This window comes from Haematobia irritans, chromosome 4 (genome assembly GCF_050003625.1).
Source record: "Haematobia irritans isolate KBUSLIRL chromosome 4, ASM5000362v1, whole genome shotgun sequence".
Taxonomy (NCBI): Eukaryota; Metazoa; Arthropoda; class Insecta; order Diptera; family Muscidae; genus Haematobia; species Haematobia irritans.
The window spans coordinates 101,361,436-101,382,689 of record NC_134400.1 but is presented as its reverse complement, the minus strand read 5'-3'; the positions used below and the strand labels follow the sequence as shown (position 1 = coordinate 101,382,689).

Below are 21,254 nucleotides of genomic sequence, written 5' to 3'. Positions count from 1 at the left end.
AATTCGACTAGCGAGAGTAGACACAATGGATTGGCATTAATGTCGGTTCATCGCCGAATAAATGTGCCGACTGAAGAAGTCATTGTTTTATTTGCTGCCCAAAAAGCCCGTTGGCTCAATTTAATATTATAAAACAAGTAAAGAAAGTCTAAAGTCGGTTTGTCCCAAATACATAAATTTAAATATCACTCGATCTGGACAGAATTTGATAGACTTCAACAAAATCTATAGACTCAAAATTTAAGTCGGCTAATGCACTAGGGTGGAACACAATGTTAGTAAAAAAATATGGGAAACGTTTAAATCTGAAGCAATTTTAAGGAAACTTCGAAAAAGTTTATTTATGATTTATCGCTCGATATATATGTATTAGGAGTTTAGGAAAATTAGAGTAATTTTTACAATTTTTCGACTAAGCTGTGGCGCTTTTTCAAGGAAAATGTCCATTTTTGTCGAAATCAGAAAAACATATATATGGGAGCTATATCTAAATCTGAACCGATTTCAACCAAATTTGGCACGCATAGCTACAATGCTAATTCTACTCCCTGTGCAAAATTTCACCTAAATCGGAGCAAAAAATTGGCCTCTGTGGTCATATGAGTGTAAATCGGGCGAACGATGCGCGAGCAAAATTTTGATACGCTGCAATTCTTGCTTGGACGGCATTTTGACAACTGAAGAGTGAATTCCAAAATCAAAATAGGAGCAACATTCTACACACACACACCTTCAATGAGGGGTGTTCAGGTTTTTTAAATGCAAAATTGAATGAAATACGCCAAGTTTATATTGACCAAATTTTGACCGTATCACCCTTTACTTGTGCCAAATTTGAAGTCGATTGGACTAATGCTGCGACCTAGACTTTGATTACAAAAATGTGTTCGCGGACAGACGGACATGGCTATATCGACTCAGGAGCCCACCCTGAGCATTATTGCCAAAGACACCATGTGTCTATCTCGTCTCCTTCTGGGAGTTGCAAACATATGCACTAACTTATAATACCCTGTTCCACAGTGTGGCGCAGGGTATAAATATTGTATACATACCTATGCATAAATAAAATTTTCTACACATGAGATTATATGAATATTTTTTTTTAGTTGCAAAATTTCAACTAAATCGGAGTTAAAAATTGGCCTCTGTGGTCATATGAGTGTAAATCGGGCGAAAGCTATATATGGGAGATATATCCAAATCTGAACCGATTTCGACCAAATTTGGCACGCATAGTTACAATGCTAATTCTACTCCCTGTGCAAAATTTCAACTAAATCGGAGTTAAAAATTGGCCTCTGTGGTCATATGAGTGTAAATCGGGCGAAAGGTATATATGGGAGATATATCTAAATCTGAACCGATTTCAACCAAATTTGGCACGCATGGCTACAATGCTAATTCTACTCCCTGTGCAAAATTTCAATTAAATCGGAGTTAAAAAATGGCCTCTGTGGTCATATGAGTGTAAATCGGGCGAAAGCTATATATGGGAGATATATCCAAATCTGAACCGATTTCAACCAAATTTGGCACGCATAGTTACAATGCTAATTCTACTCCCTGTGCAAAATTTCAACCAAATCGGAGCCAAAAATTGGCCTCTGTGGGCAAATGAGTGTAAATCGGGCGAAAGCTATATATGGGAGCTATATCTAAATCTGAACCGATTTGGCTGATATTTTGCAAGTTTTTCGAGACCCATAAAATATTCGGATGTACGGAAGATCGGTTGATATACACGCCAATTATGACCAGATCGGTGAAAAATATATATGGCAGCTATATCTAAATCTGAACCGGTTTTTTCCAAAATCACTTTGAGCCGAAATAGGACCCTATACCAAATTTTAGGACAATCGGACTAAAACTGCGAGCTGTACTTTGCACACAAAACAGACAGACGGACAGACAGACAGACAGACAGACAGACAGACGGACATCGCTAAATCGACTCAGAATTTAATTCTAAGCCGATCCAAATTTGGCACGCATGGCTACAATGCTAATTCTACTCCCTGTGCAAAATTTCAATTAAATCGGAGTTAAAAAATGGCCTCTGTGGTCATATGAGTGTAAATCGGGCGAAAGGTATATATGGGAGATATATCTAAATCTGAACCGATTTCAACCAAATTTGACACGCATAGTTACAATGCTAATTCTACTCCCTGTGCAAAATTTTAACCAAATCGGAGCCAAAAATTGGCCTCTGTGGGCAAATGAGTGTAAATCGGGCGAAAGCTATATATGGGAGCTATATCTAAATCTGAACCGATTTGGCTGATATTTGGCAAGTTTTTCGAGACCCATAAAATATTCGCATGTACGGAAGATCGGTTGATATACACGCCAATTATGACCAGATCGGTGAAAAATATATATGGCAGCTATATCTAAATCTGAACCGGTTTTTTCCAAAATCAATAGGGATCGTCTTTGAACCGAAATAGGACCCTATACCAAATTTTAGGACAATCGGACTAAAACTGCGAGCTGTACTTTGCACACAAAAATACATCAACAGACAGACAGACAGACGGACATCGCTAAATCGACTCAGAATTTAATTCTAAGCCGATCCGTATACTAAAAGGTTGGTCTATGATTACTCCTTCTTGGCGTTACATACAAATGCACAAACTTATTATACCCTGTACCACAGTAGTGGTGAAGGGTATAATTATTTATGTATGTTTATACTCAACTCCACGTTCTTCTTTTGTTTGATGTTTTTCTTTCCAAAATTTCAAACTTTTATACCAAAAACAGTTTTTTTGTTACAAAATTGTTATTTTTGCAATAAACAAATAATATTTTATTCAAAAGCTCAGTCCATCTTGATTATATCACGCACTGTTTCTGAGTGTAAATCTTTAATAACCCACTTTTCGATGTTTCATTATAAAAATTTAATATAGTATAAATATAAATGTGTAAATTAAAAAAAAAGTGTTCGGTCGGAGCAGGGATTGAACCCACGATCCTTTGCATACAAGGCAGACATGCTAACCACTGCTCCACGTGGCAAACAAATGTATGTTTCTGTTAAATAATGTTATGTTTGCATGGGCTCGTGGGCGCTGCAAACTATGCTATATGAATGTAACTTATAACGATAATTGTCTACTGGTGACTATAACAGCTGCGTATAAGCGAATTCTCTTAACTTAAACAGTTTTCTCATGTTTTTGGAACAATCGTGCTGTTTCAACGGTAAAAAATACGGATTTAATTTCGGTCGGATTTTAATTTCATGCTAGTATGGAAATCAATAAATAATGACTATTTAAAAATTGCGACAAACTGGAGCACCGGTACCAATCCTGTGGTATGACCGTCAGTGGCAATTTGCCCAAACATCCCGGAGGGTAATTTCAGGTTTATTTGATGACAGATACTCTGCCAAGCAAAGATATATACCAACATGGAAATCGGGAGACTTAACACATGGGAGCTATACCAAAATATGGACCGATCCACACCATCGTTACACCTATTTACGGAACAAAAATACATCAAAATTTTGAACTTAAAATAAATAAAAATTAAGAAAGAAAATTAAGAAATCGGAAGATCGGTCTATTGGTGGGGTATATCAAATACGATCGATATGGATATATAGACGATCAAGAATCAAATCGGGAGATCGTGCAATATTGGGGCCTATATCAAAACGTGAACCGTTACGCCCCATATTCGACGTACTTATCTCCAGGTTTTAAATTTTAGGTAAATCTGATAAAAAAGTGCGGTGCGTAGAAGCCCAAGAAATCAAATCGGGAGCTCGGGCTATATGGGGGCATAACATCATACTCGGCAAAACTTGTTATGGAAATTTTCAATTTCAGGTAAATCGAATAAAAATTGCGGTGTCTAGAAGCCCTCGAAGTAAAACCAGAAGATCATATCGATGCCCTCATTCCAGAGTACGCTAAGTCGACTTAGCATGTTTTGATGGAGTTCGCTGTTTTTTATTCGGATTGACGTGAATTGCATCCTGTCAGAAGTTCGAATTTATTGGAAATTTCTATCAAAAGTTATGGTTAATATTGTACTTGGCCTGTGTCTATAGTTTTAAAAAATGTTCAATCCAAAAAGGGCCAAAAGCTTTGTTCGGTCTAAAGTGGTCTAAGTCATTTTTAGGCATGTTCTGTTATCACTATTTTGAGTTCGTACATACTAAAAAAAATATAAAAAATATGATTTTGAGACCGTAAATAAGGAAATTTCTATCTTATACGGGTTTTGAGAAATTTCAAAAAACAAAACTTGTTTCTTGTTTGTTGTTTCCTGTAAAATTCACTTTTTAGACTTAGCTCACTTTGGAATCTAGACATCGATTTGGGGGCTATACTAAAACATGGACTGATACACACCATTTTCGACACATCTATTTGTGTTCCTAAAATGCCTCTACATTTCCAATTTCATACAAACCGGATAAAAACTGCGGTTTCTACAAGCCCAAGAAGTAAATTCGGGAGATCGGTCTATATGGGGGCTAGACCAAAATCTGGACCGATACACACCATTCTCGACACACTTATTTGTGGTCGTAAAATACCTCTAGTTTTCCAATTTCAGACAAATCGGATAAAAGCTACGGTTTCTAGAAGCCCAAGACACCACAATCGGGGTATCGGTTTATATGGGAGCTATATCAAAATCTGGACCGATATAATCTGTGCCCAATTTCAAGACAATAGCGCCATTATTGAAGACTGTACACTGAAAAAAAAAGCATACCCGGTTCTAAAGATTTTGTCTTTACTTTAAAAATTTTGGTATTGCTTTTTCAGCTTTTTTTCTTCATATGCTATCAAAGTCCTTTAAAAACGAAATAACGACAACTTTATTTTCCAAATTAAGACTTGACTTCCAGTAGAAATTATGCTGTGTTTCAAGTAAAAAACGTCTTTAAAATAAAGTGTTGAAAAATAATTTTTTGCTTTGTAGTCAAGATGCAAAAAGACAACAAATTTAAAGACAATTTCATTAAATTTAAAGATTTTTTCTGAATTATTAAAGTCAAGTTGACCTTAGCCCAAACATTTTTTCTTTCATGTTATGATATCAATTTTTAAATCAAATCACTTAATTATAAGGACAATACGGCTTCATTGAAAAGTTTATCGACTTTTGGTCAAGGGAAAAAACTTTATACTAAAATAATGCGTCTTTTATGCTAAGCAAAATTTGCATTCGTATTTTAAAGACATGAAATCTTTGACCTCACGACAATATTTTTTTCAGTGTAACGTGATTACAACAGACAGACAGATGGACATGCTTATATCGTCTTACACTTTCTCCCTGATCAAGAATATATATACTTTACATAGTCGGAAATCGATATAACGAATATTTGTTACAAACTGAATGACAAACTTATTATACCCCCATCACCATTCTATGGTAGTGGGTATAACTAGATGTACTTATATGTAATAGGTATTTTTAGTGAATTTGGTATCGCTGAATAGTCTAACCTCATCTATCCCTGGATATGTTTGAAAACATGATATTTGTAAATTATTTTCCATTTTTGATGGCTGGAATTTTAGCAAATTAAACCAGTAAATATGTCCTCCGTTATAAACTGCATTTTTCCCACAAAACATTTGTTAAACATTCATTGATTGTAATGTATTCTTGGAACGAATAGAGCTCAGTGGCCAATGGACAATTCCTTGTATATTGTAGATCCCCAAAGTTCTCAGTTATCACTCCATAAAATACATGGAACCATAATAAGCGATGCCATACAAGGAATACAAAAAATACGAGAATCAGATATTACATTGAACAAATACAACTCGTCATAAGCTTCAATTTAATAGCGCCCATTAAAAATACTGAGAATAACGCAAATTGCCATGATAATATAATTCTAGGTACTGACACTTATTCAAATGCCTGGTTTCACTTGCCCTTTCTTCGGGAGAAAGTAGTTCATCACATGATTTTACATGCAATTATCCACCAGAAAAAGTGAAGTTGTATGTCTTCAAGAAAGTTTTAATACAAAACTAACTAACGGTAATTGTCGGCAATCAAGGTCTTAATTTTCACATTACAAGAAGTTCTTTTGAGGGTATATATAAAAAAAATTCTTGTATTACGCAGTTTTCCGAAAGAATTAAAAAATTTTCTGAATCTTACCGAGTACAAATACTAGTAGAACAAATAACATAATGAAAATTTGTAAGGAATATATGAAAAGTTTACCGATCCATTTGGATTGGATGGTACAACTACACGGACGAAAAAGACTGTTTTTCATATGTTTGGATGTAAAAATTATATGTTTGGAACTAAAATTTTTTAACACAATATTTTTAAGTGCAAGCATACAATGTTCATAAACTAGCATAACATGTTTGGGACATATATGTTAATATGTTAGATCATATTATGTTTGGGACATAAAATGCTTTGATGTAAACATATATTAATTTAGAAGTAGCCTATAAACATATATATGTTTAGAAAGAGAGACCTACAGAGTATGCTACAAGTAAAAGAATGGAAGTAACCAATTGGCGCCTTAAAAAAAAATATTGTTACGAATTTGATAATTATAGATATAAGTTTATTTAAATTAGTTTCCGTTAATTTAAAACTTCAACTTGTAACGATAAAATTTCGATATCACTTGTTGGAATCATCTATTCATTTTCTAGTATTTTCCTGAATTTCTTTTATGTTCTTTTGTTTGCTTACCGAAATGTTAGTTCTTACTCTCTCATAGAATAGCAACCCCTTTGCTTTGTTATTCTCCATTCTCATCTCATCTCATTGTCTATTGTCATTGTTGTTGTAGTAATGCGAGCATATATCTATGTGAGTGTGTATGTGTTTGGCAGCCACCAGATGAACAGCTTAATGGTCGTAGATCCTCCTAGCATTGTCTAAGAATGTTCTGGCGTTGCCAGAATATTGTAGTGCTACCAGAATGTTCTCGTATTGCCACACTGTCATATATAAAAGCGCTCACATGCTGCTAACGAGTCAGTCTTAATTAAAGCGTCAAACGAATAACTTCAGTGTGAACGAATTGTAAAGTGTGAAGTCATAGTAAATAAATTGTAGATTGTCGTTATTTAAAAGAACTGTGTTTTAATTGTCGGGTAATTAAAAACGCCTAAATATAAAAACGTAACAATATATATACACAAGGAAAATTTCATTCGAATTTTTCCCTACCAACAGTCGTTTTGTGAATTGGTTCTAGTATAATTTTTATACACTTCACCACTACTGTGGTACAGGGTATAATAAGTTTGTGCATTTGTATGTAACGCCAAGAAGGAAAAGTCTGAGACCCATCGTTTAGTATACCGATCGTCTTAGAATTGAATTCTGAGTCGATTTAGCGATGTCCGTCTGTCCGCCTGTCCGTCTGTCTGTCTGTCTGTTGGTGTATTTTTGTGTGCAAAGTACAGCTCGCAGTTTTATTCCGATTGTCCTAAAGTTTGGTATAGGGTCCTGTTTCGGCTCAAAGCCGATCCCTATTGATTTTGGAAAAAATCGGTTCAGATTTAGATATAGCTGCCATATATATTTTTCACCGATCTGGTCATAATTGGCGTGTATATAAACCGATCTTCCTCAAATTCCGTACATCCGAATATTTTATGAGTCTCGAAAAATTTGCAAAATATCAGCCAAATCGGTTCAGATTTAGATATAGCTCTCATATATAGCTTTCGCCCGATTTACACTCATTTGCCCACAGAGGCCAATTTGTTGCTTCGATTTAGTTGAAATTTTGCACAGGGAGTAAAATTAGCATTGTAGCTATGCGTGTCGAATTTGGTTGAAATCGGTTTAGATTTAGATATAGCTCCCATATATAGCTTTCGCCCGATTTACACTCATATGACCGCAGAGGCCAATTTTGTGCTCCGATTTAGTTGAAATTTTGCACAGGGAGTAGAATTAGCATTGTAGCTATGCGTGCCAAATTTGGTTGAAATCGGTTCAGATTTAGATATATCTCCCATATATAGCTTTCGCCCGATTTACACTCATATGACCACAGAGGCCAATTCAGATTTAGATATAGCTCCCATATATATGTTTTTCTGATTTCGACAAAAATTGTCAAAATACCAACATTTTCCTTGCTAAATCCCCACTGCTTAGTCGAAAAGTTGTAAAAATGACTTTAATTTCCCTAAACTTCTAATGCCTATATATCGAGCGATAAATCATAAATTAACTTTTGCGAAGTTTCCTTAAAATTGTTTCAGATTTGAATGTTTCCCATATTTTTTTTTACTAAATTGTGCATTAGCCGACTTAAATTTAGAGTCTATAGTTTTTAGAGAAGTCTATCAAATTCTGTCCAGATCGAATGATATTTAAATGTATGTATTTGGGACACACCTTTATATATAGCACCCAACACATTTGACGGATGTGATATGGTATCGAAAATTTAGATCTACAAAGTGGTGCAGTGTATAATATAGTCGGCCCCGCCCGACTTTAGACTTTCCTTACTTGTTACTAAAAAAACACTGTTTTTTTACTTTTTAAGCCGCCAACATCCAAACTACTTACCCGATTTGAAAATTTCTGAGCATGAGTTGTAGACGGCTTAATTTTCTTTAATTTGAGTAGTAGAAGTATCAAATAGGCCAAAGAAGACGAAAGATATGCTCAAAATTGTAAGTGTACCTCCAAAAATTAAAAAAAAAAAATTCTGGGGATCGGTTTATATGGCGGCTATATATAATTATGGACCGATGTGGACCACTTGTTGCATGGTTGTTTAAGACCATATACTAACACCACGTACCAAATTTCAGCCAGATCGGATGAAATAGGATTCTCTTAGAGGCTCCGCAAGCCAAATCTGGGGGCCGTTTATATGGGGGCTATACGTAAAAGTGGACCGATATGGTCCATTTGCAATACCATCTGACCTACATCAATAACAACTACTTGTGCCAACTTTCATGTCGATAGCTTATTTCGTTCGGAAGTTGGCATGATTTCAACAGACGGACAGACCAGGGATCCGGAGCGGAGCAAGCCCTTTTTTTGCCGGAGCGGGAGCGGCATTTCTAAAATCCGGAGCGGGAGCGGAGCGGTTTCCAAATGAAAAACCGCTCCGCTCCGAATAAAATATTACATGAATGAAATGTGTAACTTTGAAATTACACTGTGTAGGTAATTTCAAATATAGCTAGTACTTAGCGTAGAGTGAGTAAACGTTTAAAATGTACGATATGTATTTTTGTACGTACGTACATTGGGGAAAACACAACGTGTTTTTTTAGTAATTGTTTTCAAAAACGGCAAATGTCAAAATATATCTCTAGTATGTGTTGTAAAAGTAACAACAGTACTTTCGATCAATTTCATCCCGTATTACAACAAAGATGTTTGTAATGAACGTCAAATAAATGAACGTTAAATAAACTATCTTATTTATATTTAATTTTTTAGTTTTCTACACTGAAAAAAATATTGTCGTGAAGTCAAAGATTTCATGTCTTTAGAATAAGAATGCAAATTTTGCTTAGCATGGAAGACGCATTTCTCTAAAATAAAGTTTTTTTCCTTGTCCAAAAGTCAATAAACTTTTGAATGAAGTTGTAATGTCCTTATAATTAAGTGATTTTACTTAAAAATATGTATCATAACATGAAAGATAAAATTTTTGTGGTAAGGTCAACGTGACTTTAATAATTAAGAAATATTCTTTTTTTTTCAGTGTAAGGACATTCATATTTGCTTTACTATTGTACTAGATCCTAGCATTCTCTTATGTCTGATATTAGTTCTCGAAAATTCAATTAAAATTATGGATAGTTTCAATTTTGGTTGAAAAATGTGCGCATATACATTTATTTTAATTTTTTTCTCACATTGAAAAATAATGACTTGATTTGTATTATTGCATGTTATCTACTTTTTTGAGAACGAACATTTCTTAAAACCGCTGTTCGAAAATGTATTTTTACAATAAAGGGGAAAAAAGCGAAATTAGGTAGCACTAGATCTGAGTAAGAATATTCGTAGGTATACCATGGACTGATTTCGATGGAGGTTGTTGCAAACATAAACATACACACACATTACAAATATAACAAAACCTCTTCTCTACGTCTGTTGCAAAACAACAAAAAAAACTTTCGGAGAGTAGTTACTTCTACTCTGTGTATAGACTTTCAATTCCAATCAGCGTTGCCGTTTTGGTCCGATCGGACCAAAATTGGTCCAAAAGATTTCTAATTTTTAAATTTGGTCCGATGTTCGGACCAAACAGAATTTGGTCCATTTTGGTCCATTTTCATAAATTTGGTTTCTATCACATATTAAATAGTAGATGGTGCACCGCAAAGAATATTGTCGGGAGGCCAAATATTTCACATGCTTAAAATACGAATACGAATTTTGCTTAGAATAGAAGACGTATTTCTCTGAAAAAAAGTTTTTCCTTGTCTAAAAGTCTCTAAACTTTTCAATGAAGTCTGTTTGTCCTTATAGCTAAGTGATTCGACATAAAAATGTGTATCCTAATATGAATGAAAATTTCGTTTTAATGAAGTCAAAATGGATTTAATATTTCTGAAAAAAAATCTTCAAAATTAATAAAATGTTTCAACACATTGTTTTAAAGTCATTATACCCTAAACCACATAGTGGTCAGGGTATAATAAGTTTGATCTGCCAAAAAATGTGCCTACCACAATTATTGATTTTAGACCCCATAAAATATATACCGATCGACTCAGAATCACCTCTTGAGTCGATCTAGCGCTTGGTGTCCATCCGTCCGTCTGTCCATGTATTTGTTGTTCACAGGATTCCAGTCGCAATTATTAACCGATTTTGATGAAGTTTGGTACAGGGAGTTTTTTGGGCACAAGGACGAACGCTATTGAATTTGGAAGAAATCGGATCAAATTTAGATATACACTGAAAAAAATATTGTCGTGAGGTCAATGATTTCATGTCTTTAAAATACGAATACAAATTTTGCTTAGCATAGAAGACGCATTTCTCTAAAATAAAGTTATTTTCCTTGTCCAAAAGTCGATAAATTTTTCAATGAAGTCATATTGTCCTTATAATTAAGTGATTTGACTTAAAAATGGTTATCTTAACATGAAAGAAAAAATTTATAGGCTAAGGTCAACTTGACTTTAATAATTCAGAAAAATTCTTTAAATTTAATGAAATTGTCTTTAAATTTGTTGTCTTTTTGCATCTTGACTACAAAGCAAAAAATCGTTCAAATATAGGACATGTTTTTTAAAGAAGTTTTTAAAGAAGTTTTTTACTTCAAACATAGCATAATTTCTACTGGAAGTCGAGTCCTAATTTGGAAAATAAAGTTGCCGTTAACTCGTTTTTAAAGGACTTTGATAGCATATGAAGAAAAAAAGCTGAGAAAGCGAAAAATTAAAATTTGCTTCCTAGAAGCAAGTACACATTTAAAAGAGAATTGTGTCTTAAAAGTATCCTTACTTGTATTCTCCGCTTCTTTGGCTCGGAATCAATACCAAATTTTTTAAAGTAAAGACAAAATCTTTGGAACCGAGTATGCTTTTTTTTCAGTGTAGCTCCCATATATATGTATTGCCCGATTTCGACAAATGGGGTCACGTTGCACTTTTTTACTATCCGATCGTCGTCAAATTTAGCACAAAATAATCTTCTGTATCACCCTTTAAGTCTGAAAATTTCATCGAAATCGGTTCAGATTTAGATATAGGTCCCATATATATGTATCGCCCGATTTTGCCAAATTCGGTAATAAAACCCTTATTTATCAACCGATCTTGCTCAAAGTTGGCTAAATGTAATCTTCTATAGCACTAACTATATGTGCAAAAAATTATCGAAATCGGTTCAGATTTAGCTATAGCTCCCATATATGTACCGCCCGATTTTTCTAAATAACATAAAACTCAATTGAACAAATAATACAATGTTTGTACTATAATTTTCTCGAAGAGGAGCGGAGCGTGGAGCGGAGCGAAAAAATGGACCGCTCCGGATCCCTGGGACAGACATGCTTAGATCGACGCAGAATTTCACCACGACCCAGAATATATACTTTATGGGGTCTTAGAGAAATATTTCGATGTGTTACAAACGGAATGGTGGAGGGTATAAAAATATTGGCAGGATAAATACCAAATAAGAAATTTTTTACTACATACCTTAAATTTTATCGGGATTCGCCAAGTTGTGATTTAAAAATTTATAATTTGTTTTTAATGAGTAATAATTACTAGAAAGCGTTATTTCGCTGCATCAAAAAAGAAAAAAACGAACAAATTATACTCATTAATTACTATTTGAAACAATCAATTGCACAGTGTTAAGAAACTTTGCTTATTTACTTTTGTTTGTTTTTGTTTGACTTGCTTAAACTATACACTTGACACTTGTTTATCTATTTTTTCTGTATACATCGAGGAACAACTGGGTAAGCCTTCATTTGTTTAAATTCCCATATATTTTAAATTTTTATAGGGAGAGTTTCCTCAAAATTAAGTGTTTTGTTTTCGAATTTTTTATTGGCGAACGCGTTGAAGTTTTAGTATCTTTATCGTTTGGTGCATTTGGTGTGAAACGTTTAACAAAAAATTTACATAGTGACGAAAGAGAACTTAAAATGTCTGTCGTATTTCTAATCCCACACTGTCCCAACTAATCGTTTATATTATTGTAAAATCTCTGAAATTTTACTACAACGATTACAATCATATCCAAATGTAGAGACACTGAAATAGTATCGTCGTAAGCAAATACGAATTCCATTTATAGCGTAGCATAGAAGATTTATTTCCCTGATACAAAGATTCTTACTTCCCAAACATTTGATAAACATTTCATCAATGGTGTTTTGTCTTTTGAGTTGAGTGATTCGACTTTATAATGGGTATCTTGACATAAAAGAAAGTTCATTTGACCTGAAAACAATTTGGTTTTAATAAACTTTAAACATTCTTTACTATTATTGAAAGTATCATCCAATTCGATTATTTTTTGTATGTTGGCTAAAAAGCCAAAAATAATTTACAAATACAAAGACATCTTTCAAGGTTTTATTTTAAATGCTCTTTTTACTGAAAAAATGGTACCAAAAGCGATAAACTTCTCCCTTATCAGTGAGCAATACCCGATTCCATGTTCCAACACAAAATTAATTGATCAAACTAATTTTTGCTATTGAAATGTTTTCAATCATAAAAATGATTGAAGCATAGTTTTACTTGGGTATAAAAAATATTTGATTAAAAAATTAATTGATTTTATTAAAAATTTAATTGATGTTGATTGCAAAAATCGATTAATTTTTTTAATTAATTTAATTGATTGTATTAATTATGTGGTTAAACTTTTAATTAAATCAGTTAAACAATTAATTGATATTTGTTATCGACATCAATTAAATATTTTAATTAAATTATTAAGTGGGCCAATTAATTGTAATCTTAGTTTAATTAAAAAATAAATTTTATCAATAAATTTTTTATTACAAATTTGAAAAAAATCAATCGTTTTTTAATGTCCGAGTTTGATAAAAAAAATTAATGATTTTCAATCATTGACCTAATTGACTTAATTTTTCTAGTTTGATTAAAAGGTTAATTGTATCAATATATTTTTTAATTGAAAAAGTTGTCAGCTTCAATTAACTTTTTAATTGGAAATTTTTGGTTATATTTTTTTTGGGAAGGGACATCCTTTTTATAGCCAATTTTGACGACCTTTCACCTGGCAGTAAAACCACTCATGTGTGGTTCTCTGCAGAGAAGCTTTGAGACAGAAACAAATCCTGCATTACTAAGAGGGGATAATCCACAGCTGAAAAACTTTTCGATTTTTGGTCGAAACTGGGATTGAATCAATGGTAATTCTAAGCGTTATAGCACTGTGGCTCCCTTACCATAACAAATTGTCTGTCAGATATTGAAACCATTCGTACTATAAACGAACATTTTCATAGTCTCAAATGTTTCATTATATCAATGAAGAATGTCGTTGGCTCAATTTTTATTAACTTTTCATTGTGTGTTGGTATAGAGTATACGGCTAGGAGTTCGCTATTTATGTGCTAATTAACTTTAAAACAAGTATCTTATTAAAAACTTATTTTAAAGAATCATGGGGTTTTCATTGACGGGATAAATTTACACTTTGACACATTCAATTGGATACCAGAACTCAAGCGCCGCGGATGGCATTGTGGGCCACCTTAATGGCCGATGGTCGCTCTTATTCATTGACCGTGGGGTCTTAATAAATTCTGAATATTATGGCGAAAAATAGTGTGAAGACAGTATTGAAGTCCTGGACAGACAAACATTTTGGCCGCAAACCATGGCTTAAACCTGGACAGACAACCAAAAATGGTTTAAAAATTAGGTTTCTCGCTTTAATTCTACCGCTCCTGAGGCATTTTGGATGTAAGTCGACGCCTTCCTCAGAGCCATATTTGGGCAGAGTGTAGCGCTTTACTTTGTTGCATTACATATCAGCCACCCTGTATAACGAAACATTTTGATGAATACACGATTCGTTGCTTAAGAGAATTTCGTTATAGCAACGAAATTCTCTTAAGCAACGAATTCGTTTTATTTGTGAATTTGTCAATTTGAATGACACATTTCGTGGCACACATGTTTCTAGCAGTAATGAAGATTCTATGTTAGATTACTCCAAACCACTGTGAGTAATTATACGTTTAAATATAAACATATTGATGTCTATTGGAGATGTGTACGTGAGTTATGTTTTAGTCACGAAGGGGAAATTTTTGCTCAAGCAAGATAATTGTGGTAGCACTCACGCAAACATTATTGTTGTTTTTGATTTCAGTCATGCATTGACTAAACCACAAGTGTAGCTTAACCAACAGAGGTAAAGTATGCTTGTCAAAAATTTATTTGGGCAAAGCCCTATAAATTGCAAGACGGTGTGATGGACAGCTGTTTCGGAATTATCACATTCCTCATCAGCATCCTCTACTTGCAGCAAGACTATCAACCAATTATCAGAATAAATTCGGGTAATTCACTAAACCCAAAGTAAACTTCACTTGAACCTCCCGAAAAAAAGTTTTTGATAGTCGGCTTTTCCTAAACAAATTTGCAAGCATGTCTCTTTTCCTTTGCCGAAGTCAAACTTTCGAAATTAAAATCCATGCTCACTTACACTCAAAACAAAGTTTTCTTAGATCCAAAGATTTGGTTATTTCATTAAAGATTTTAGAATTGATTTAAGGCTAAAGAAGCGGCTTTTTTCAAAACAAAATAAAATAAAATAAAACAAGTATATATGGCCGTAAGTTCGGCCAGGTCGAATCTTATGTACCCTCCACCATGGATTGCGTAGAAACTTCTACGAAAGACTGTCATCCACAATCGAATTACTTGGGTTGTGGTATCTTAAATCGTTTTCTAAATTGTGAGTTAGTCCATACGTGGTATATATTAGACAAAAAAGGTATGTGTAGGTAAGTCTACAAATAATTACAAATCGATATGGACTTTTACACGGTACGTAGGGAGCCAGAATTGAAATATGGGGGTCGCTTATATGGGGGCTACATACAATTATGAATTTGATATGGACCAATTTTTGTGTTATTGGGGATCGATTTATCTGAGGGCTATAGACCGATATGGACCTAGTTAGGCATGGTTGTTAACGGCCATATACTAGCACAATGTACCAAATTTCAACTGACTCGGATAAAATTTGCTACTCCAAGAGGTTCCAAAACCAAATCTCGTGATCGGTTTATATGGGGGCTATATATGATTATGGACTGATATGGACCACTTTTGGAATGGTTGTTAAATTTCATATAGTAAAACCACGTACCAAATGTCAATCAGATCGGATGAATTTTGCTTTTCCAAAAGGCACCGGAGGTCAAATCTGGGGATCGGTTTAAATGGGGGCTATATATTTAATTATGGACTGGTATGAACCAATTCATGCATGGTTGTTGGATACCATATACTAACATCACGCACCAAATTTCAACCGAATCGGATGAATTTTGCTCTTCCAAGGGGCTCCGGAGGTCAAATCTAGGGATCGGTTTATATGGGGGCTATATATAATTATGGACCGATTTCGACCAATTTTTGCATGGGTGTTTGAGGCCATATATTAACACCACGTACCAAATTTCAACCGAATCGGATGTATTTTGCTCTTCCAAGGGGCTTCTGAGGTCAAATCTGGGGATCGGTTTATATGAGGGCTATATATAATTATTGGCCGATTTCGACCAATTTTTGCATGGTCACTAGAGACCATATACTAACACTATGTACCAAATTTCAGCCGGATCGGATGAAATTTCATATCTTAGAGGCTCCGCAAGCCAAATCGGGGGATCGGTTTATATGGAGACTATATATAATTATAGACCGATGTGGACCAATTTTTGCATAGTTGTTAGAGACCATATACTAACACCATGTACCAAATTTCAGCCGGATCGAATGAAATTTTCTGCTCTTAGAGGCTTCCCAAGCCAAATCTGGGGATCGGTGTATATGTGGGCTATATATAATTATGGACGGATGTGGACCAATTTTTGCACGGTAGATAAAGATCATATACTAACACCATGTACCAAATTTCAGCCGGATCGGATGAAATTTGCTTCTCTTCGAGGCTCCGAAAGCCAAATCTTGGAATCGGTTTATATGGGGGCTATATATAATTATAGACCGATGTGGACCAATTTTTGCATGGTTGTTAGAGACCATATGCTAACACCTTGTACCAAATTTCAGCCAGATTGGATGAAATTTGCTTCACTTAGAGCAATCGCAAGCCAAATTTGGGGGTCCGTTTATATGGGGGCTATACGTAAAAGTGGACCATTTTCAATACCATCCGACCTACGTCAATAACAACTACTTGTACCAAGTTTCAAGTCTATAGCTTGTTTCGTTCGGAAGTTAGCGTGATTTCAACAGACGGACGGACGGATATGCTCAGATCGACTCAGAATTTCACCACGACCCAGAATATATATACTTTATGGGGTCTTAGAGCAATATTTCGATGTGTTACAAACGGAATGACAAAGTTAATATACCCCCATCCTATGTTGGAGGGTATAAAAAGGTTTATGGAGCAATCTAAATTTATGATAAAATTCGAATATGTGAGTAATTATACTCACGTCGGGAAATTTTTGCTCTAATTCATATATTCAAAAACTCAGTTAATTTTAAAAATATCAAAAATGTTTTTCTTTACATTAAGGAAAATATATCTTACATCAAATATATACGGAGACATGCAGATTAAAAAGATTCGTGTTATAAATTTAAAGAGAAAACGATTTAGGGCACAAGATAATGGACTTTGTTTAATTAAAATTTCTTTACTTTAAATGAAATTTGCCCTTAATAAAGTGTAAATTGCGTGTCTTAAAATTTGGGTTGTACAATCTTTCATATTAGATCAATATTTTTTCAGTGTTCGAACCCCTTTTCAAAACTCACACTAACTAAATAGTGGAACATTGTTATTCATACATGCACACAAAATTTTTTTCTGATTCAATCAGGAAATTAATTGATCTAATTAATTTTTTAATTGAACTGTCTTCAATCACGAAAATGATAGTAAATTAAAAATTATTGATTTAAAAATTAATCGATTAAATTTGAAAATTTCAATTAATTTTTTAATTCATTCAATTTAAAAATTTAATTGATGTTGATTGCAAAACTCAATTAAGGTTTTAACTGATTCAATGAAAAATTTAATTGATGTCGATTGGAAAACTCAATCAGTTGTTAAGATTTTAATTCATTATTTTGTTAGATTTTTTCTTAATGAAATCAGTTAAACAATTAATTGAATTTTTCAATCGACTTCGAATAAATTTTTTACTTAAATTGTTAATTGGAACAATTAATTGTAAAAAAATTAAAAAAAAAGTTCACTAATTTTCTGAACTAAATTTGGAATGTAGCAATTTTTTTAATTAAGGGCATAGTTATTTTCAATCACTTTCTTATATGACTTTGTGTTTTTATTTTGCTTAAAAAATTGATTGTATCAATAAATTTTATTTATTAAAGATTTAAAATAAAAATCAATAATTTTTTAAACTGACTTAGTCTTCCGAGTTTGATTAAAAAGTTAATTGTAGCAATAACTTTTTATTAAAAATTTTAGCATTTAACATTGACTTACTTGACTTAATGTTTCTAGTTGGATTAAAAAGTTAATTGTATCAATTATTTTTTTAATTGAAATTAACTTTTTAATTGGAAATATTTTGGTGATATTTTTCTGTGTGCTCACAATCAAAAGAGACAATAACGCACAGAAATGTCGTTACCCCACACAAGAAAATTATCGAGATTCACCATTCAGTCATATTTAATATTTTAAATCTACTTTTTGAGAATGCATAGATGCGAGTAAGCGTTAAAACTCGTTGCTTCACGAGAATGTGGCAGTCGTTATTAGATATGTGGCCAATCCTAGAATTGTCTGAGTAATTTACCCGGTGAAAGTGATTAATCTTAATCTTAACAACACCCAGTGAAGGCATATGATCACTCTAAATATGTTTCAAGAGCATAAGTTATTTTTTCACGGCGAACATAAACCGTTTTTGTCGGAAACTTATTGTTATCTCACCAAACATAAAATGTTTGCCGAAATTAGATATATAGTTTCCGAGAAAATGACATGGCTGCGACAAACCGATTTCTAGTTACATTATGGTCTTGGAACATGTTTGGAGGGTGATCCTATTCCTTCTCTGCGTGAAAGTAGGCGTGATTAAAGTTGTAAGCAAATTCAGCTCATGAGTATTTTCGTTTTCTCACGCACACTCACGAACAGATTATTTTCGTGACTTCCGATCACGCAAGAAATTTAATTGATTAATCACGCGATCACGAACATTCTATTGAGTCACAACAATTTCGTGTCACGTACACACCTCTAATATGCATGTATGAGTTTTTGTCATGCCCAATGGTGTCATTCCTTCTGTTTGTTCTTTTTTTGCCCGTTTTTTCTAAACCAATGGCCGATGAAATTATTGCTAGTTTCATGGAATTAATAACGATTGCAAATATATTGGGATACATTGGCATAAGAAAACTTTCCACTCGTCAAGATTCCCCCATGTTTGAAATTTAAAGAGAAAAAAAAAACAAAAACAACTCAATGATGACGTTTATATCTCTTCTCTTTAACGCATTTAGCTGCAGGCTATTATTTGACCCTTTTTTGTAATAATCGAATCACTCATAAGGGGGTGGATGGCTTAAAGTGATGTCTCGCTTTGTTTGTTGTTGTACACGTGTTTTTGCTTTATCATGATGGTCTGTAAATGTTCGATGTTTGGTGGTGACATATCGTCCATAAAAAAGGGGTCAACACTTTGTTCTTAGAGTTCGTTATAACTTTATCACTAAGTTATTATTTTGGACTTTATTTTCTGCGCATTTTTTTTTTTTTTGGCGAGACATTTTTCAAAAATGCACTACTTTAATTCATAGATTAGGGTTTTAATTGAATAAATGGCTTATTTAAAATATTTTGCATTATAAACAATTTTGTTTTTTGCTTATTTCAACAATGTTTTGATTTAATTTGCTTCACTTTTTTCACAAACACTAAACACGATACCCGCTTGCGATTATAAACAAACCAAGTAAGAGACCGCAACATCAACAAATGCGCCGCGTATGGATATTTGCAAAAATTTCATGAGCACTGCTGTTGTAAAGCAGAAATCGAGAGCAGCGATCGAACATCACATATGTTTGTTTGTAGAGGATCGACTCTTTCTCATTCATACTAAAATAAAAATCAGAAATGGAAAACAAAAAGCAGCACACATATCAAAGACTCGAATCGAGAATAAACTAACGAACCGTTTTGTGGACGATGAAGAAGGGTTGCTTGATGAAATCCAGAAGGGAGGGATAACGAAAACAGAAGTGTATCAAACGAACGAAACAACACAACAAAACCAAAGGAAAAGACGAACAAAAAAAAAACTTGAACTTGATCGTCTCGTGTGTTGGCTGTTGCCGTTTTCACGTTTCTCACAGTAATGATTTACTGTTTCATTGCTCAGCACGTTTTAAGCGAAGTGTAGAAAAACGCCAACAAAAACGAAAATGACGATCAAATCACTACGTCATCGCGCACACGGAGATAGAGATGATAGCGTGAGAGATTGTCGCTCAAAGCCTCACTCATCCATTATAATAATAAATTTTTTTAAAGATATGTATTTCCAAAGAAAAAAAAAATGATGTAGAACAAGTATATACAGGATTAAGTTCAGCCGGACCGAATCTTAAATACCCACCACCATGAATCAAATATAATAGTTTCCTTTTGAAATTCTTCGTCCTAGCGAGTTACTTGAAAATATGTAGATTTTCAGGGTAGATATTCTACACGGACGAAAAAGACTGTTTTTCATATGGATGGACGAAAAATACTGTTTTTCATATGTTTGAGTATAAACATTATATGTTTGGAACTCAAAGCACAATATTTTTGAGTGCAAACATATAACACAATATTTTTGAGTGCAAACATATAATGTTCATAAACTAGCATAATATGTTTGGGACATATATGTTAATATGTTAGAACATATTATGTTTGGGACATAAAATGTTTGTAAATATAATATGCTTGGATGCAAACATATATTAATTTAGAAATAGCCCATAAACATATATGTGTTTACAAAGAGAGACAAAGTGTATGCTGGAAGTAAAATAATGAAAGTAACCAATTGGCGCATTACAAATATATATACACAAAGAAAATTTCATTAAATATAGGAGAAATACAATGTGTGAATATAAACAAGTATAAATTTACATATTATGAGTAAAAATATATATGTTGTGATATAAGACTTCGCCAAAAATTATATATGCTTAAGTAAAATATTAAAATGAGTATTCGGAGAGAAAATTCATTCGGAACCAAGATAAAATATATTTGAAAAAAAGAGCATGAGTTTTGTTTATCATTTTCGCATTACAGGCACAATTTGTTTGTTTCGTCAAAACAAATCGGAACGTAGGACGAGTAAGTCAAAATATTCAAAGGTAATTAAAGGGATCTTCATAAAAACTAACGAAAGGGCAATATACACTGAACACAAAGCATGTCCGGTTCCAAAGATTGTGTCGCCACTTTAACAATTTTGATATTGATTCCGAACCAAAGAAGCGGAGAAT

At 33.4% G+C, this 21,254-nt stretch overlaps 1 protein-coding gene across 5 annotated transcripts in view; it reads right to left on the bottom strand.

The window, feature by feature from the left end:
* The window catches only part of Ae2 (anion exchange protein Ae2), a 257,209-nt gene extending 237,102 nt beyond the window's left edge, over nucleotides 1–20,107 (bottom strand). The window contains exons 1-2 of one of the 5 annotated variants that reach the window (XM_075307454.1): nucleotides 19,920–20,107; nucleotides 12,192–12,280 (exon numbers count right to left, since the gene is read on the bottom strand). The gene's annotated coding sequence lies outside the window, so the exon portion shown is untranslated. Of the gene's footprint in view, nucleotides 1–12,191; nucleotides 12,281–12,374; nucleotides 12,702–19,693; nucleotides 19,756–19,919 lie in introns of those variants that run through there. The other 4 variants (XM_075307460.1, XM_075307455.1, XM_075307456.1 and 1 more) reach the window with 4 other exon arrangements.
* Nucleotides 20,108–21,254: the final 1,147 nt, after the last annotated feature.